Source organism: Physella acuta, unplaced genomic scaffold (assembly GCF_028476545.2).
Source record: "Physella acuta isolate Inbredline_101_S28 unplaced genomic scaffold, ASM2847654v3 ptg000331l, whole genome shotgun sequence".
Taxonomy (NCBI): Eukaryota; Metazoa; Mollusca; class Gastropoda; family Physidae; genus Physella; species Physella acuta.
Window position 1 is genome coordinate 235836 of NW_026731850.1, and position 19333 is coordinate 255168.

Genomic DNA, 19333 nt, shown 5'->3' on the forward strand with positions numbered 1-19333 from the left:
GTACTGACCATCAGTGAGATGGGTTATATGTACTGACCTTTATTTGAGATGGGTTATATGTACTGACCATCAGTGAGATGGTTATATGTGATGAGCATGATTTGAGATGGGTTATATGTACTGACCATCAGTGAGATGGGTTATATCTACTGACCATGATTTGAGATGGGTTATATGTACTGACCATGATTTGAGATGGGTTATATGTACTGACCATTAGTGAGATGGGTTATATGTACTGACCATCATTTGAGATGGGTTATATGTACTGACCATCAGTGAGATGGTTATATGTGATGAGCATGATTTGAGATGGGTTATATGTACTGACCATCAGTGAGATGGGTTATATGTACTGACCATCAGTGAGATGGGTTATATGTACTGACCATGATTTGATATGGGTTATATGTACGGACCATGATTTGAGATGGGTTATATGTACTGACCATGAGTGAGATGGGTTATATGTACTGACCATGATTTGAGATGGGTTATATGTACTGACCATGATTTGAGATGGGTTATATGTACTGACCATGATTTGAGATGGGTTATATGTACTGACCATGATTTGAGATGGGTTATATGTACTGACCATCATTTGATATGGGTTATATGTACTGACCATCATTTGAGATGGGTTATATGTACTGACCATGATTTGAGATGGGTTATATGTACTGACCATCATTTGAGATGGGTTATATGTACTGACCATGATTTCAGATGGGTTATATGTACTGACCATCAGTGAGATGGGTTATATGTACTGACCATGATTTGAGATGGGTTATATGTACTGACCATAAGTGAGATGGGTTATATGTACTGACCATCAGTGAGATGGGTTATATGTACTGACCATCAGTGAGATGGGTTATATGTACTGACCATGATTTGAGATGGGTTATATGTACTGACCATGATTTGAGATGGGTTATATGTACTTACCATCATTTGAGATGGGTTATATCTACTGACCATGATTTGAGATGGGTTATATGTACTGACCATCATTTGAGATGGGTTATATGTACTGACCATGATTTGAGATGGGTTATATGTACTGACCATCATTTGAGATGGGTTATATGTACTGACCATGATTTGAGATGGGTTATATGTACTGACCATCATTTGAGATGGGTTATATGTACTGACCATGATTTGAGATGGGTTATATGTACTGACCATCAGTGAGATGGGTTATATGTACTGACCCATCAGTGAGATGGGTTATATGTACTGACCATGATTTGAGATGGGTTATATGTACTGACCATGATTTGAGATGGGTTATATGTACTGACCATCATTTGAGATGGGTTATATGTACTGACCATAAGTGAGATGGGTTATATGTACTGACCATGATTTGAGATGGGTTATATGTACTGACCATGATTTGAGATGGGTTATATGTACTGACCATGATTTGAGATGAGTTATATGTACTGACCATCAGTGAGATGGGTTATATGTACTGACCATCATTTCATACGGGTTATATGTACTGACCATCAGTGAGATAGGTTATATGTACTGACCATCAGTGAGATGGGTTATATGTACTGACCATGATTTGAGATGGGTTATATGTACTGACCATGATTTGAGATGGGTTATATGTACTGACCATCAGTGAGATGGGTTATATGTACTGACCATCAGTGAGATGGGTTATATGTACTGACCATCATTTGAGACGGGTTATATGTACTGACCATCATTTGAGATGGGTTATATGTACTGACCATAAGTGAGATGGGTTATATGTACTGACCATTATTTGAGATGGGTTATATGTACTGACCATGATTTGAGATGGGTTATATGTACTGACCATAAGTGAGATGGGTTATATGTACTGACCATGATTTGAGATGGGTTATATGTACTGACCATGATTTGAGATGGGTTATATGTACTGACCATGATTTGAGATGAGTTATATGTACTGACCATCAGTGAGATGGGTTATATGTACTGACCATCATTTCATACGGGTTATATGTACTGACCATCAGTGAGATAGGTTATATGTACTGACCATCAGTGAGATGGGTTATATGTACTGACCATGATTTGAGATGGGTTATATGTACTGACCATGATTTGAGATGGGTTATATGTACTGACCATGATTTGAGATGGGTTATATGTACTGACCATGATTTGAGATGGGTTATATGTACTGACCATGATTTGAGATGGGTTATATGTACTGACCATCAGTGAGATGGGTTATATGTACTGACCATCATTTGAGATGGGTTATATTTACTGACCATCAGTGAGATGGTTATATGTGATGAGCATGATTTGAGATGGGTTATATGTACTGACCATCAGTGAGATGGGTTATATCTACTGACCATGATTTGAGATGGGTTATATGTACTGACCATGATTTGAGATGAGTTATATGTACTGACCATCAGTGAGATGGGTTATATGTACTGACCATCATTTCATACGGGTTATATGTACTGACCATCAGTGAGATAGGTTATATGTACTGACCATCAGTGAGATGGGTTATATGTACTGACCATGATTTGAGATGGGTTATATGTACTGACCATGATTTGAGATGGGTTATATGTACTGACCATCATTTGAGATGGGTTATATGTACTGACCATGATTTGAGATGGGTTATATGTACTGACCATCATTTGAGATGGGTTATATGTACTGACCATGATTTGAGATGGGTTATATGTACTGACCATCATTTGAGATGGGTTATATGTACTGACCATGATTTGAGATGGGTTATATGTACTGACCATCAGTGAGATGGGTTATATGTACTGACCCATTAGTGAGATGGGTTATATGTACTGACCATGATTTGAGATGGGTTATATGTACTGACCATGATTTGAGATGGGTTATATGTACTGACCATCATTTGAGATGGGTTATATGTACTGACCATAAGTGAGATGGGTTATATGTACTGACCATGATTTGAGATGGGTTATATGTACTGACCATGATTTGAGATGGGTTATATGTACTGACCATGATTTGAGATGAGTTATATGTACTGACCATCAGTGAGATGGGTTATATGTACTGACCATCATTTCATACGGGTTATATGTACTGACCATCAGTGAGATAGGTTATATGTACTGACCATCAGTGAGATGGGTTATATGTACTGACCATGATTTGAGATGGGTTATATGTACTGACCATGATTTGAGATGGGTTATATGTACTGACCATCAGTGAGATGGGTTATATGTACTGACCATCAGTGAGATGGGTTATATGTACTGACCGTCATTTGAGACGGGTTATATGTACTGACCATCATTTGAGATGGGTTATATGTACTGACCATAAGTGAGATGGGTTATATGTACTGACCATTATTTGAGATGGGTTATATGTACTGACCATGATTTGAGATGGGTTATATGTACTGACCATAAGTGAGATGGGTTATATGTACTGACCATGATTTGAGATGGGTTATATGTACTGACCATGATTTGAGATGGGTTATATGTACTGACCATGATTTGAGATGAGTTATATGTACTGACCATCAGTGAGATGGGTTATATGTACTGACCATCATTTCATACGGGTTATATGTACTGACCATCAGTGAGATAGGTTATATGTACTGACCATCAGTGAGATGGGTTATATGTACTGACCATGATTTGAGATGGGTTATATGTACTGACCATGATTTGAGATGGGTTATATGTACTGACCATGATTTGAGATGGGTTATATGTACTGACCATGATTTGAGATGGGTTATATGTACTGACCATGATTTGAGATGGGTTATATGTACTGACCATCAGTGAGATGGGTTATATGTACTGACCATCATTTGAGATGGGTTATATGTACTGACCATCAGTGAGATGGTTATATGTGATGAGCATGATTTGAGATGGGTTATATGTACTGACCATCAGTGAGATGGGTTATATCTACTGACCATGATTTGAAATGGGTTATATGTACTGACCATGATTTGAGATGAGTTATATGTACTGACCATCAGTAAGATGGGTTATATGTACTGACCATCATTTCATACGGGTTATATGTACTGACCATCAGTGAGATAGGTTATATGTACTGACCATCAGTGAGATGGGTTATATGTACTGACCATGATTTGAGATGGGTTATATGTACTGACCATGATTTGAGATGGGTTATATGTACTGACCATCAGTGAGATGGGTTATATGTACTGACCATCAGTGAGATGGGTTATATGTACTGACCATCATTTGAGATGGGTTATATGTACTGACCATCATTTGAGATGGGTTATATGTACTGACCATAAGTGAGATGGGTTATATGTACTGACCATCATTTGAGATGGGTTATATGTACTGACCATGATTTCAGATGGGTTATATGTACTGACCATCAGTGAGATGGGTTATATGTACTGACCATGATTTGAGATGGGTTATATGTACTGACCATAAGTGAGATGGGTTATATGTACTGACCATCAATGAGATGGGTTATATGTACTGACCATCAGTGAGATGGGTTATATGTACTGACCATGATTTGAGATGGGTTATATGTACTGACCATGATTTGAGATGGGTTATATGTACTTACCATCATTTGAGATGGGTTATATCTACTGACCATGATTTGAGATGGGTTATATGTACTGACCATCATTTGAGATGGGTTATATGTACTGACCATGATTTGAGATGGGTTATATGTACTGACCATCATTTGAGATGGGTTATATGTACTGACCATGATTTGAGATGGGTTATATGTACTGACCATCATTTGAGATGGGTTATATGTACTGACCATGATTTGAGATGGGTTATATGTACTGACCATCAGTGAGATGGGTTATATGTACTGACCCATCAGTGAGATGGGTTATATGTACTGACCATGATTTGAGATGGGTTATATGTACTGACCATGATTTGAGATGGGTTATATGTACTGACCATCATTTGAGATGGGTTATATGTACTGACCATAAGTGAGATGGGTTATATGTACTGACCATGATTTGAGATGGGTTATATGTACTGACCATGATTTGAGATGGGTTATATGTACTGACCATGATTTGAGATGAGTTATATGTACTGACCATCAGTGAGATGGGTTATATGTACTGACCATCATTTCATACGGGTTATATGTACTGACCATCAATGAGATAGGTTATATGTACTGACCATCAGTGAGATGGGTTATATGTACTGACCATGATTTGAGATGGGTTATATGTACTGACCATGATTTGAGAAGGGTTATATGTACTGACCATCAGTGAGATGGGTTATATGTACTGACCATCAGTGAGATGGGTTATATGTACTGACCATCATTTGAGACGGGTTATATGTACTGACCATCATTTGAGATGGGTTATATGTACTGACCATAAGTGAGATGGGTTATATGTACTGACCATTATTTGAGATGGGTTATATGTACTGACCATGATTTGAGATGGGTTATATGTACTGACCATAAGTGAGATGGGTTATATGTACTGACCATGATTTGAGATGGGTTATATGTACTGACCATGATTTGAGATGAGTTATATGTACTGACCATCAGTGAGATGGGTTATATGAACTGACCATCATTTCATACGGGTTATATGTACTGACCATCAGTGAGATAGGTTATATGTACTGACCATCAGTGAGATGGGTTATATGTACTGACCATGATTTGAGATGGGTTATATGTACTGACCATGATTTGAGATGGGTTATATGTACTGACCATGATTTGAGATGGGTTATATGTACTGACCATGATTTGAGATGAGTTATATGTACTGACCATCAGTGAGATGGGTTATATGTACTGACCATCATTTCATACGGGTTATATGTACTGACCATCAGTGAGATAGGTTATATGTACTGACCATCAGTGAGATGGGTTATATGTACTGACCATGATTTGAGATGGGTTATATGTACTGACCATCAGTGAAATAGGTTATATGTACTGACCATGATTTGAGATGGGTTATATGTACTGACCATGATTTGAGATGGGTTATATGTACTGACCATGATTTGAGATGGGTTATATGTACTGACCATAAGTGAGATGGGTTATATGTACTGACCATCATTTGAGATGGGTTATATGTACTGACCATCAGTGAGATGGGTTATATGTACTGACCATCAGTGAGATGGGTTATATGTACTGACCATGATTTGAGATGGGTTATATGTACTGACCATAAGTGAGATGGGTTATATGTACTGACCATCAGTGAGATGGGTTATATGTACTGACCATCAGTGAGATGGGTTATATGTACTGACCATCATTTGAGATGGGTTATATGTACTGACCATCATTTGAGATGGGTTATATGTACTGACCATAAGTGAGATGGGTTATATGTACTGACCTTCAGTGAGATGGGTTATATGTACTGACCATCATTTGAGATGGGTTATATGTACTGACCATCAGTGAGATGGGTTATATGTACTGACCATGATTTGAGATGGGTTATATGTACTGACCATGATTTGAGATGGGTTATATGTACTGACCATGATTTGAGATGGGTTATATGTACTGACCATGATTTGAGATGAGTTATATGTACTGACCATCAGTGAGATGGGTTATATGTACTGACCATCATTTCATACGGGTTATATGTACTGACCATCAATGAGATAGGTTATATGTACTGACCATCAGTGAGATGGGTTATATGTACTGACCATGATTTGAGATGGGTTATATGTACTGACCATGATTTGAGAAGGGTTATATGTACTGACCATCAGTGAGATGGGTTATATGTACTGACCATCAGTGAGATGGGTTATATGTACTGACCATCATTTGAGACGGGTTATATGTACTGACCATCATTTGAGATGGGTTATATGTACTGACCATAAGTGAGATGGGTTATATGTACTGACCATTATTTGAGATGGGTTATATGTACTGACCATGATTTGAGATGGGTTATATGTACTGACCATAAGTGAGATGGGTTATATGTACTGACCATGATTTGAGATGGGTTATATGTACTGACCATGATTTGAGATGAGTTATATGTACTGACCATCAGTGAGATGGGTTATATGTACTGACCATCATTTCATACGGGTTATATGTACTGACCATCAGTGAGATAGGTTATATGTACTGACCATCAGTGAGATGGGTTATATGTACTGACCATGATTTGAGATGGGTTATATGTACTGACCATGATTTGAGATGGGTTATATGTACTGACCCTGATTTGAGATGGGTTATATGTACTGACCATGATTTGAGATGAGTTATATGTACTGACCATCAGTGAGATGGGTTATATGTACTGACCATCATTTCATACGGGTTATATGTACTGACCATCAGTGAGATAGGTTATATGTACTGACCATCAGTGAGATGGGTTATATGTACTGACCATGATTTGAGATGGGTTATATGTACTGACCATCAGTGAAATAGGTTATATGTACTGACCATGATTTGAGATGGGTTATATGTACTGACCATGATTTGAGATGGGTTATATGTACTGACCATGATTTGAGATGGGTTATATGTACTGACCATAAGTGAGATGGGTTATATGTACTGACCATGATTTGAGATGGGTTATATGTACTGACCATGATTTGAGATGGGTTATATGTACTGACCATGATTTGAGATGGGTTATATGTACTGACCATGATTTGAGATGGGTTATATGTACTGACCATAAGTGAGATGGGTTATATGTACTGACCATCATTTGAGATGGGTTATATGTACTGACCATCAGTGAGATGGGTTATATGTACTGACCATCAGTGAGATGGGTTATATGTACTGACCATGATTTGAGATGGGTTATATGTACTGACCATAAGTGAGATGGGTTATATGTACTGACCATCAGTGAGATGGGTTATATGTACTGACCATCAGTGAGATGGGTTATATGTACTGACCATCATTTGAGATGGGTTATATGTACTGACCATCATTTGAGATGGGTTATATGTACTGACCATAAGTGAGATGGGTTATATGTACTGACCTTCAGTGAGATGGGTTATATGTACTGACCATCATTTGAGATGGGTTATATGTACTAACCATCAGTGAGATGGGTTATATGTACTGACCATGATTTGAGATGGGTTATATGTACTGACCATGATTTGAGATGGGTTATATGTACTGACCATCAGTGAGATGGGTTATATGTACTGACCATCAGTGAGATGGGTTGTATGTACTGACCATGATTTGAGATGGGTTATATGTACTGACCATGATTTGAGATGGGTTATATGTACTGACCATCAGTGAGATGGGTTATATGTACTGACCATGATTTGAGATGGGTTATATGTACTGACCATGATTTGAGATGGGTTATATGTACTGACCATCAGTGAGATGGGTTATATGTACTGACCATCAGTGAGATGGGTTATATGTACTGACCATCCGTGAGATGGGTTATATGTACTGACCGTGATTTGAGATGGGTTATATGTACTGACCATGATTTGAGATGGGTTATATGTACTGACCATCAGTGAGATGGGTTATATGTACTGACCTTTATTTGAGATGGGTTATATGTACTGACCATCAGTGAGATGGTTATATGTGATGAGCATGATTTGAGATGGGTTATATGTACTGACCATCAGTGAGATGGGTTATATCTACTGACCATGATTTGAGATGGGTTATATGTACTGACCATGATTTGAGATGGGTTTATATGTACTGACCATCAGTGAGATGGGTTATATGTACTGACCATCATTTGAGATGGGTTATATGTACTGACCATCAGTGAGATGGTTATATGTGATGAGCATGATTTGAGATGGGTTATATGTACTGACCATCAGTGAGATGGGTTATATGTACTGACCATCAGTGAGATGGGTTATATGTACTGACCATCATTTGAGATGGGTTATATGTACTGACCATCAGTGAGATGGGTTATATGTACTGACCATCATTTGAGATGGGTTATATGTACTGACCATCATTTGAGATGGGTTATATGTACTGACCATAAGTGAGATGGGTTATATGTACTGACCTTCAGTGAGATGGGTTATATGTACTGACCATCATTTGAGATGGGTTATATGTACTAACCATCAGTGAGATGGGTTATATGTACTGACCATGATTTGAGATGGGTTATATGTACTGACCATGATTTGAGATGGGTTATATGTACTGACCATCAGTGAGATGGGTTATATGTACTGACCATCAGTGAGATGGGTTATATGTACTGACCATGATTTGAGATGGGTTATATGTACTGACCATGATTTGAGATGGGTTATATGTACTGACCATCAGTGAGATGGGTTATATGTACTGACCATGATTTGAGATGGGTTATATGTACTGACCATGATTTGAGATGGGTTATATGTACTGACCATCAGTGAGATGGGTTATATGTACTGACCATCAGTGAGATGGGTTATATGTACTGACCATCCGTGAGATGGGTTATATGTACTGACCGTGATTTGAGATGGGTTATATGTACTGACCATGATTTGAGATGGGTTATATGTACTGACCATCAGTGAGATGGGTTATATGTACTGACCTTTATTTGAGATGGGTTATATGTACTGACCATCAGTGAGATGGTTATATGTGATGAGCATGATTTGAGATGGGTTATATGTACTGACCATCAGTGAGATGGGTTATATCTACTGACCATGATTTGAGATGGGTTATATGTACTGACCATGATTTGAGATGGGTTTATATGTACTGACCATCAGTGAGATGGGTTATATGTACTGACCATCATTTGAGATGGGTTATATGTACTGACCATCAGTGAGATGGTTATATGTGATGAGCATGATTTGAGATGGGTTATATGTACTGACCATCAGTGAGATGGGTTATATGTACTGACCATCAGTGAGATGGGTTATATGTACTGACCATCATTTGAGATGGGTTATATGTACTGACCATCAGTGAGATGGGTTATATGTACTGACCATGATTTGAGATGGGTTATATGTACTGACCATCATTTGAGATGGGTTATATGTACTGACCATCAGTGAGATGGGTTATATGTACTGACCATCATTTGAGATGGGTTATATGTACTGACCATTATTTGAAATGGGTTATATGTACTAACCATCAGTGAGATGGTTATATGTGATGAGCATGATTTTAAAAAAGCATCATATTCTGACCATTATTTGAGGTTTGATACGATCGTTACATTTACTTCTATAGTTGAATATACATGGCAAATGTTGACAGAAGCGAACAAAGGCCTGAAAGCGAACAGACCTTAGTCGAGAATGTTGAACTGCACCAAGGAGATGGACACAACCAACTAGACACAAGAGACATTTTAAATTACGTGTATAGCACATAATGTTAATTTTTAAAATCATTTACTGAATCATTTTGTATTGATATAGACTTCCATTTCTGTAGAAATTTTGTCCAGATAAATATTGATCATTTGGTGAAAATATCAGATGTTAGATGGACGTTCTAACGCATTGGTGGACAGACGGACGAATGTGTGTGTGTGTGTGTGGGAGGGGGGGGGTAGGATCAATCAATACATGCCGAGTAGATGAACAGATACAAAGAACAGATAACTCCTGAGCGGTACGTATTGAAGAGATGATAGAGAGGGGAGGATGATTCACAGGACGTATCCCATCAAGCGGCAGCTAAAAGAACATTGATCGCTTCATCATTTGAAAACATAACGGAGACACCGCGCTAACAACACCGCATTATACGAAACCCGCTAATCGCTTTGCTCGGTCCATGCCCAATGCGCATGCGCAGCAGCCTCCCCGGGGTGTGTCCAGGGATTCCGATTTCAAATGTCCAGTTGAGGCTGTCATCGATTGATTTGGCCAGCGTTTGAGCGTGGCCCTGGCCAGGATTAGCAATAATGGGGCCGTGATTTCCATTTTCATGAAAGATTTAGTTTTATGCTGAGGAGTTTGCATGCAGCAAAAAGAAGCAGGGCTTTGTGAAGAGGGGGAGGGGGTGGGGGGGGGGGGGGGTGTTGGGGTAGGTGCGATTTATGTATAATCTTCTGGAGGGTGATGTAGCAACATAATGGTCATATGTAGCCCTTATGGCTGGGCTTCTGTAGCCCTTATGGCTGGACTTGCTTGAACCGTATGGCTAGTCTGCTATAAGCCTTATGGCTGATATTTTAAAGGCCTTATTATCTGGTCTTCTGTAGGCGTTATGGTTGATCTTTGTAGATATTATGGCTGGCCTTATGCACCATCTCATGTAGACCTTATGCACCATCTGCTGTAGGCCTTATGGTCATTTGTAGACCTTATGCATCATCTCATGTAGGCCTTATGGCTGGTCATCTGTAGACCTTATCCATCATCTCATTTAGGCCTTATGGCTGGTCGTCTGTAGACCTTATGCACCATCTCATGTAGGCCTTATTGTACAAGCTCTAGTGCTGATCTTCTCACACACAGTGTAAGTCGTAATAGTTGACATTCCATGACCTTTTATTTAGTGACATAATTTGTTCCTAGTTTGTTACTGCTCATAGTTGCTTCTCCTTCTGATTTTCATTACAAATAGAAAAGTCTACACGGGCAGTACTGTGGAGCTCAATTATTACTTTAGTGGGTCTGTAGTGAAGAGTAAAATTGTGTTATACAAGTTATACAAGCTTTCATTGTATGTTTTATTAACTTGTCTTCGTAACCGCAGCCCTACAGCGAGTAGAAAAAAACGAAATCTTAATCAGATGAACACACTTGGGTAGGATGAATTTTTAAAACCAGGTGTAGGCCTATGTAATTCTTAATAGCCACAGTAAAAGCTAAATTATGACCAACTCGAAATGCGTCTTTTATTGCTTATGGGTTATTAACAATCATTAACGTAGTGCGCTGGGCGGGTCAAATAAAGATCAAAGTTCAAAATATTTAAAACAGGTTGACATCCATTGTAACATTTACCACAATAGAACTACATGTATTAGTATTAGTCATTTTCCCGCTGTCCAGCCAAGCACAGCGAGGCGGGGTAACTCCTGTCAAGTAACGACCATTATGCTGCTCTCCCCTTACCGTCTGGACTTCGGGCTGTGTTATATTTTTTTTTTCCAACCAGGCAACCGCTTGCGTTCTTGTCATGGCTGGCGATTGCATTGTGTGCCGCGAGCCAAACATACCTGGCAGACCGCGTCGATAATCGGCCAGCACCGACTGTATTAATATTCAACAGACATTAGGGCGTCGTGACGATCATTGTGGCCGACGTTTGATGATTGTTATCAAATTGCTGAAGGTAAAAAAAAAAAATTGAATGTGTAGTTGTGTATACCGGATGGGCATGGCGTGTCACCTGCTATGACATGAAGGCTCGTTTTTTTAGATAACGATATTCACGGATCAAAGGTCAAGCCCGAGGGAGACGAAACGGCCATTAGGTTGAAATATTTCATTCTCAAGGTCAAACGATGTTTTCGGACCACCAGCTGCAGACAATTACCCACTGGTGGATGACAAAGAAAGGTGGGGAGGGGGGGGGGGGGGTTGTGATCTTCTTTTTTGTTAAAATATTGATACTTAATGAAAATCTGGTACATGATAAATAGGACAAACACATTTTAAAAGAACGCTGAGTTAACATGATTGAAGTTGTCGACATATGACGTCAAGCTAGTGTACCCTCCTGCTAAACGATCATGTTTTTCACTTTGCAAAAGCCGGTGCTGCTTTGTATTGTCTAAGATGAGTAAATAGTAGATGATCAATACTGTCCAGCTGTTAATTCGCGGCAAAAAAAACACAAATCAATATCGGCAACAACAACAAATAATCTATATCGGCAAAGAAAAAATAGCACAAATCAAAATCGGCAAAAAATACACAACAATATCGCAAGAAGCACAAATCAATATCGGCAGAAAGCAACAAACCAATATCGGCAAAAAATACACAACAATATCGCAAGAAGCACAAATCAATATCGGCAGAAGGCACAAATCAATATCGGCAAAAAAACACATATTAATATCGTTAAAAAAGCACAAATCAATATTGGCAAAAAAAAAACAATATATGCAAAAAGTTTTCTGCTACGTTGAGTACATATCCGCTCTCGGTGTCGGAACACGAGGGAGTGGTGTGGCTGTGGCTGTTAGCAAATCTGGTTGGTGGCTGCGGTTGTGGTTTGAACCCACAGCCACCCACTAGCATTGCAGCATGGGTAGATGAGACTCGACCATATCCCAACTCCAGTTGAGGCGGCGCCTGGTCTGTGACCTTCTAGAAATCTATTAGTGAATAAGTCAATTAATGCTGGATTAGTAGCTTGATACAATGCACTGGCATTTCTCACGTGATATAAGACTGAAGCAAAGGCCTAGCGAGGTGGGGGGGGGGGTGGGGGCGGGGGGGGGGGCGGACCGCACCGGGTGACACCAAGGCAAAAAATAGCAAAATATATAGAGAAAAATTTGAGGGGGGGGGGGTGCAAATAGAAAGTTTGAGGGGGAGGGGGTGCAAATAGAAAGTTTGAAGGGGGGGGGGGTGCAAATCGAAAATTTGAAAGTTCGTCCCCGGGAAGGGTCGCTACGCCTCTGGGGGGGGGGGGGGGGGGGGGGTGACACCATTAAGTACCGCACCGGGTGACACCCGACCTCGCTACGCCACTGGACTGAAGAAGTATCTGCAGTTGATCAAGCTTGACTGAGAGAGCAAAACTTTGAAAAACATCTGTGTGTTACCATAACTGTATTTATATTTTAAATAATAGGTTAGCGCTAACACAAAATGTAAATTTCTTTCCTCTTGAATTTAAAAAAGTAGAAAACCTCTTAACGCTAATCTCATCTCATTGTAAAACTTAATCTAAGGGAGACAACAATGGAAATTTTATTTTTCGTAAAGCCAAGCCGAAGTTGTCCGAAATATTGTAACGGAAACCAAATTTTGATGGAGCATATTATAAATTATAATTAACGGCATTTTATCAATGGTCTGCTGCTTTGTTTCTAATTTTTAAAATTTACGTATTAAAAGGTTGAAAAAGGGTTGTGCGAGAAGAAAAGAAATCTCCTGAGGATGTAGCACAACTCGATTGATTAAAATTTTACTTGAGTTGGGACAAGTTAAGCTAGGTTGGACCAGCCCTTACCTCACAATCATTTCATTTGCCAGGGTAAAAAATAAACATGAACTCAACTTCATCTTGGGAGCTTGGCTTCACAAATAAAAAGAAAAAAAAATTAATTGTGTTTTAGTGTTTAATTTTGTATTTCCCATAGGGGTCATCCATAAATGACGTCACGCTTTTTTGACGATTTTTACCCCCCCCCCCCTTCCCCTCCGTCACACGTCGTCACAAAAAGCCAGACCCCCCCCCTAAAATGACGTCACACCTCAGCCTACAACCCGCCTCAAAATTGCAGTTGAATTATTTTTTAAAACATCGATATTTTTCTAAAATCTTGTCTAAACTCTGTCAAAATAGAGTATTTTAATCAATTCCTATTACAATTTATTAAAACAGTTTTCTAAAACGCGAAATAACGTCTAAAGTTAGTTTTCTAACACAGTGATGTATTTAGATGAAACTGCTTTCGTTTACAAAATAAATCAACACACAGTATCATGTAGGCATGACACATCAATTAGCACACAGTGAGAATGTGTGACGCTGTTTGTGTATGTTTGACGGGTGTAGCACAATGGGCCTACAACTTGTAGTACACAGACAATGCGACTGTGTTGTGATCGGTGTGTGAGTTAGAGTTCATGAAAGGGGAAGTAACCCAAGCGCACATTTCGCTTAAAACCTGTGAAGCGGTATTTCCAAGCGAGACACAGACAGTAAATAACTAGATCTAAATCTAGAATTTAAAAAGCCTGTGTACTTATTTTAAGTACATGTAGATCTAGAAGAAGGTCCGTCAATTAAATAACCAACTAACAGAATATTACCTTAAACTATTTCTATAAATATTGGCGACGAGGATAGAGGTACGGTACGTTTCATAATCATTTATCTAAATATAGATCTAGGGCCTAGATATATATTTATATAGTATAATAGAGTCTAGGCCTACCTCTAGGCTAAGCAGGCCCTATAGTTGGATAGATCTAGATCAAAATATTAATTATAAAATAAAGTTGTCACCCGAGTTTATTAGCCAAATCTATAAAATTATTACAATTAATACCACATGCAATAAAATGTATACAATAATTGAAATTTTAAAACTAAAATACATCTAAATCTAGAAACTGGGACTAGAGCTAGAATAGAGGCATCTGACAGAAGAATATGTAGATATGGAATCTAGAAGGCCCATCATTTTATAATATAACAACCAACTTAACATTCTCATATTACTTGAGGTCTAGAAAAGATATGCATGGACGGGTGATTTTAGATACCGATTACCGATAATAGACTCTTCCTTAAATAGGTGTGTTGGGTTGTTAGTAGTATTGCAATCTCAACTATTTTATGGTTAGAAATTAGGGTTAGGCGTTTGGTAGGACTAGGGTTGGGGTTAGGTTTAGGGAAAGGGTTAGCATTGACATTAGCCAGCAGTGTGTGTATTAAGTTAACTACCAGTTACCTAACACCCCCTTTTTTAAAAGAAGAATTTATTATCGGACATTAATATAAAAATTCCACCCGATTCCACCAAAAAATTGTAAACAATAACTAGATGCAGAATAAAGGCCTATGTGCTTATGTACATGTAGATCTAGAAGTCCCATCAATGTAACAACTCCAAAAAAAAAAGCTTTAAATTACAAACAACACACATTGTTGACACATTCTATGTGCAGGTGGAGCTACGTCCAGCCGCACATCAAAACAGAAATGGAAGTGAAATCAGTTTCTTGCTGGATGTAGGCCTAAATCTCAGACAATGAGAGAAATGGAGTTTTCTAGCTAAAGCTAGGGTTAACATGACAGCTTGACGTATGTCTGAACTCTTCAGTTGGCTACAAGCCAAGCGAAAACTGAAACCTGAGGTAAAGACTGCAGTCGAGACATCACCAAAAACCACCTCCACCGTCTAGCAAAGACAGAACATTACAAGCGGCTTCCAATGTAGAAATTAGCTGCTTCCAGCATCCATGTCATCAAGCAAATACACTGTTCAATATTACACCATCCACACACGTTTCGCCTGCCAACCACGGTGTTGCTAGATTGATCACATTATTGACGCCTGTTGATAAAATTGATGCTCCTTGTCCTATCAACCAATCTCAAACAACGCAAGCAATCATATAGAGGAAAAATTATCAGCGCTCGTCAAATGAATCTTCAATAAGGTCAGTTGGGAATATGTATGACGAATATTTGCAGGGCTCCTGAGATGTGAGTGCTCGCAGTGCTCCCTGGATGTATGTGCGCGCAGGGCTCCTGAGATGTGAGTGCTCGCAGGGCTCCCTAGGTGTGAGTGCTCGTAGGGCTCCCTAGGTGTTTGTGCTCGCAGGGCTCCTGAGGTGTAAGTGCTCGCAGGTCTCCTGAGGGCTAGTGCTCGCAGGGCTCCTGAGGGGTGAGATCTCGCATGGCACCTGAGGTGTGAGTGCATGCAGGGCACCTTAAGTTTGAGCGCGCGCTGTGCGTCTAGCAATCGACAGACCGTTCACCGCCTCCACAGGACTGCTCGCGGCCTCCCTAGGACTGCTCGCGGCCTCCCTTGGACTGTTTGCCGTCGCTATTGCACAGCTCGCCATCCAATATTGTTGTAGCCCAGCTCTTGAGGGGTTAGTGCTCGCAGGGCTCCTGAGGTGTGAGTGCACGCAGGGCGCATGAGGTATAAGTGCACGCAGGGTTCCTGAAGTGTGAGTGCGTGCTGTGCCTCTGGCAATTGACAGACCGTTCGCCGCCTCCCCAGGACTGCTCGCAGCCATCTTGGACTGCTCGCGGCCTCCCTAGGACTTTTTGCCTTCACTATTGCACAGTTCGCCGTTCCATATGGTGGTAGCATATCTGGCGGCCGACTGACGGCTCCACCTCCAACAGACTGTTGTATTTTATTTTTTTTTTATCCACAGCTTTTAACCTCTTGAACCTCCAATAGCATCGTATGAAGCATAGGCAGCTTTTTCAGTGATGGACCACCCCGCTAGAGAGGGTTTAAAATGGTGAGATTTAAACTTTATAAATACGCTCTGTATATACTAGTTTAAAATTTATTTGTCCTTCGGAAATAAAAACAAACAATTTAGCTGAAGATTTAAAGAATGAGAATTTTAAAGTTTCATGAATAAAAATAGTGCTTTACATTTTTAAAATTAAAAGTCTAAGTCGATTGATTTTTTACTAATTATTTTACTTTTTAAATAGTTTAATAAAGATGGGTTACTATTGTGTAAAATTTCTGTTAGTTGGGTTTAAGCTACTTTGGTTCTGTTGTTTTGGTATAGTAACGTTCTGTTATTTGGTAACATTTAGGTCAGTCAAAATAATTTTTACTTATTTAAATGTGACTGCTATATTCCTTTTCCTTTTGAATTTTAGATATATACATCTTCATTGTCTAATCAAGTCACAGCAATGGCTGAGCTGGTGTAGGATGAATTTTCAAATGCAAGACTTTCCTATACAGCAAGATAAAACAGATTGTACTTAGAAGGTATGTATATTGTAGCGTTTTCAACAAACGTAGTGTTTTCTCTCAAATGGTGAAGTCAAGTCGCCAGGAACCATCCTTGCGACTTGACTTCACCATTTGCTGTAAACCGTTCAAGTAATGAAGAAATCAGGAACCATCCTTATTTCTTCATTACTTGAGCAGTTTACAGCAAATACTTGGAGAGTGAGTTGTCTGCCTTGGAGATCGCGTTTGGTTAACATTTTTCTCTCTTATTAGTTTCACTCTTCTATAAGTTTTTTAATTCCCCAGTGTCAAATGATAGTGTAACGTCCCCAAGTGATTATTCCTTCTCCGGCCTGTCAGTCACATTCCCCAGTACGTTCCAGATAATTCTAAGCTAAATCTTTACACGAAACTCCCTTTACAATGGTGTACATTAAATTACATTGTGTTGACCAATAGACTCTAGTACAGATCTTATTATGTATTGTAAGTGGTTGTTTAAACAATCAAATATCTCACTACATTATTTTCAATTGCTCATCATAAGTACCTTTTACTTAGAATGGCTAAGTTTAGGTTGTGAGTTGGTGAATGTGCAACGTCTTAACATTTTTATTGAGTGTTGTGCTAAATTCGATTTAAACACAGTTTCTGAACAAGCAAAAACGTGTGCATCTGTTTAAGTGGACACATGTTGATGCAATAAAAACGAGTTCTATTGACTAAAACCTTAACAGATTGACTATTTACAAACGGAATGCAATCAGAAGCTTTAGATCATGTTTTGAGATACAATGACAACATGTATTCTACTTTTCAGATGCCACCAAAGAAATTAACCATTGCTGGAAGAGAAAACTGTGCACCCTAAAATAAATGGCAGTTAAAAGAAAAAGTGAAGCATTGGATGAAATTGTCTCCAGATTAGAGAAGGGACATTCCAAATATTCCAATAGATTTAAGAACCCAAAAATCACATGACTTTCAGAAAGAAAGAACAAAGTTCTCTCAGTGTTTAAGGAAAGATGCGATAAAATGGATGCATGACTCAAGAATAAGACTGTTACAAACATCAATTTTCAATTTGAATGTCTCAAATGTCAGCTCTCAAAAATATGATTATCACAAACATCATCTCTAAAATCTGAGAAGTCCAGCATCCTTGTCATAGAGCAAATAAACTGTTCAATATTACACCATCCACACACGTTTCGCCTGCCAACCACGATGTTGCTAGATTGATCACATTATTGACGCCTGTTGATAAAATTGATGCTCCTGGACCTATCAACCAATCTCAAACAACGCAAGCGATCATATAGAGGAAAAATGATCATCGCTCGTCAAATGAATCTTCAATAAGGTCAGTTGGGAATATGTATGACGAATGTTTGCAGGGCGCCTGAGGTGTAACTGCGCGCAGGGCTCCTGAGGTATGAGTGCTAGCAGGGCTCATGAGAAGTGAGTGTTCGCAGTGCTCCCTAGATGTAAGTGCTCGCAGGGCTCCTGAGGTGTTAGTGCTCGCAGGTCTCCTGAGGGTTAGTGCTCGCAGGGCTCCCGAGGGGTGAGATCTCGCATGGCACCTGAGGTGTGAGTGCATGCAGGGCACCTTAAGTGTGAGTGCGCGCTGTGCGTCTAGCAATCGACAGACCGCTCGCCGCCTCC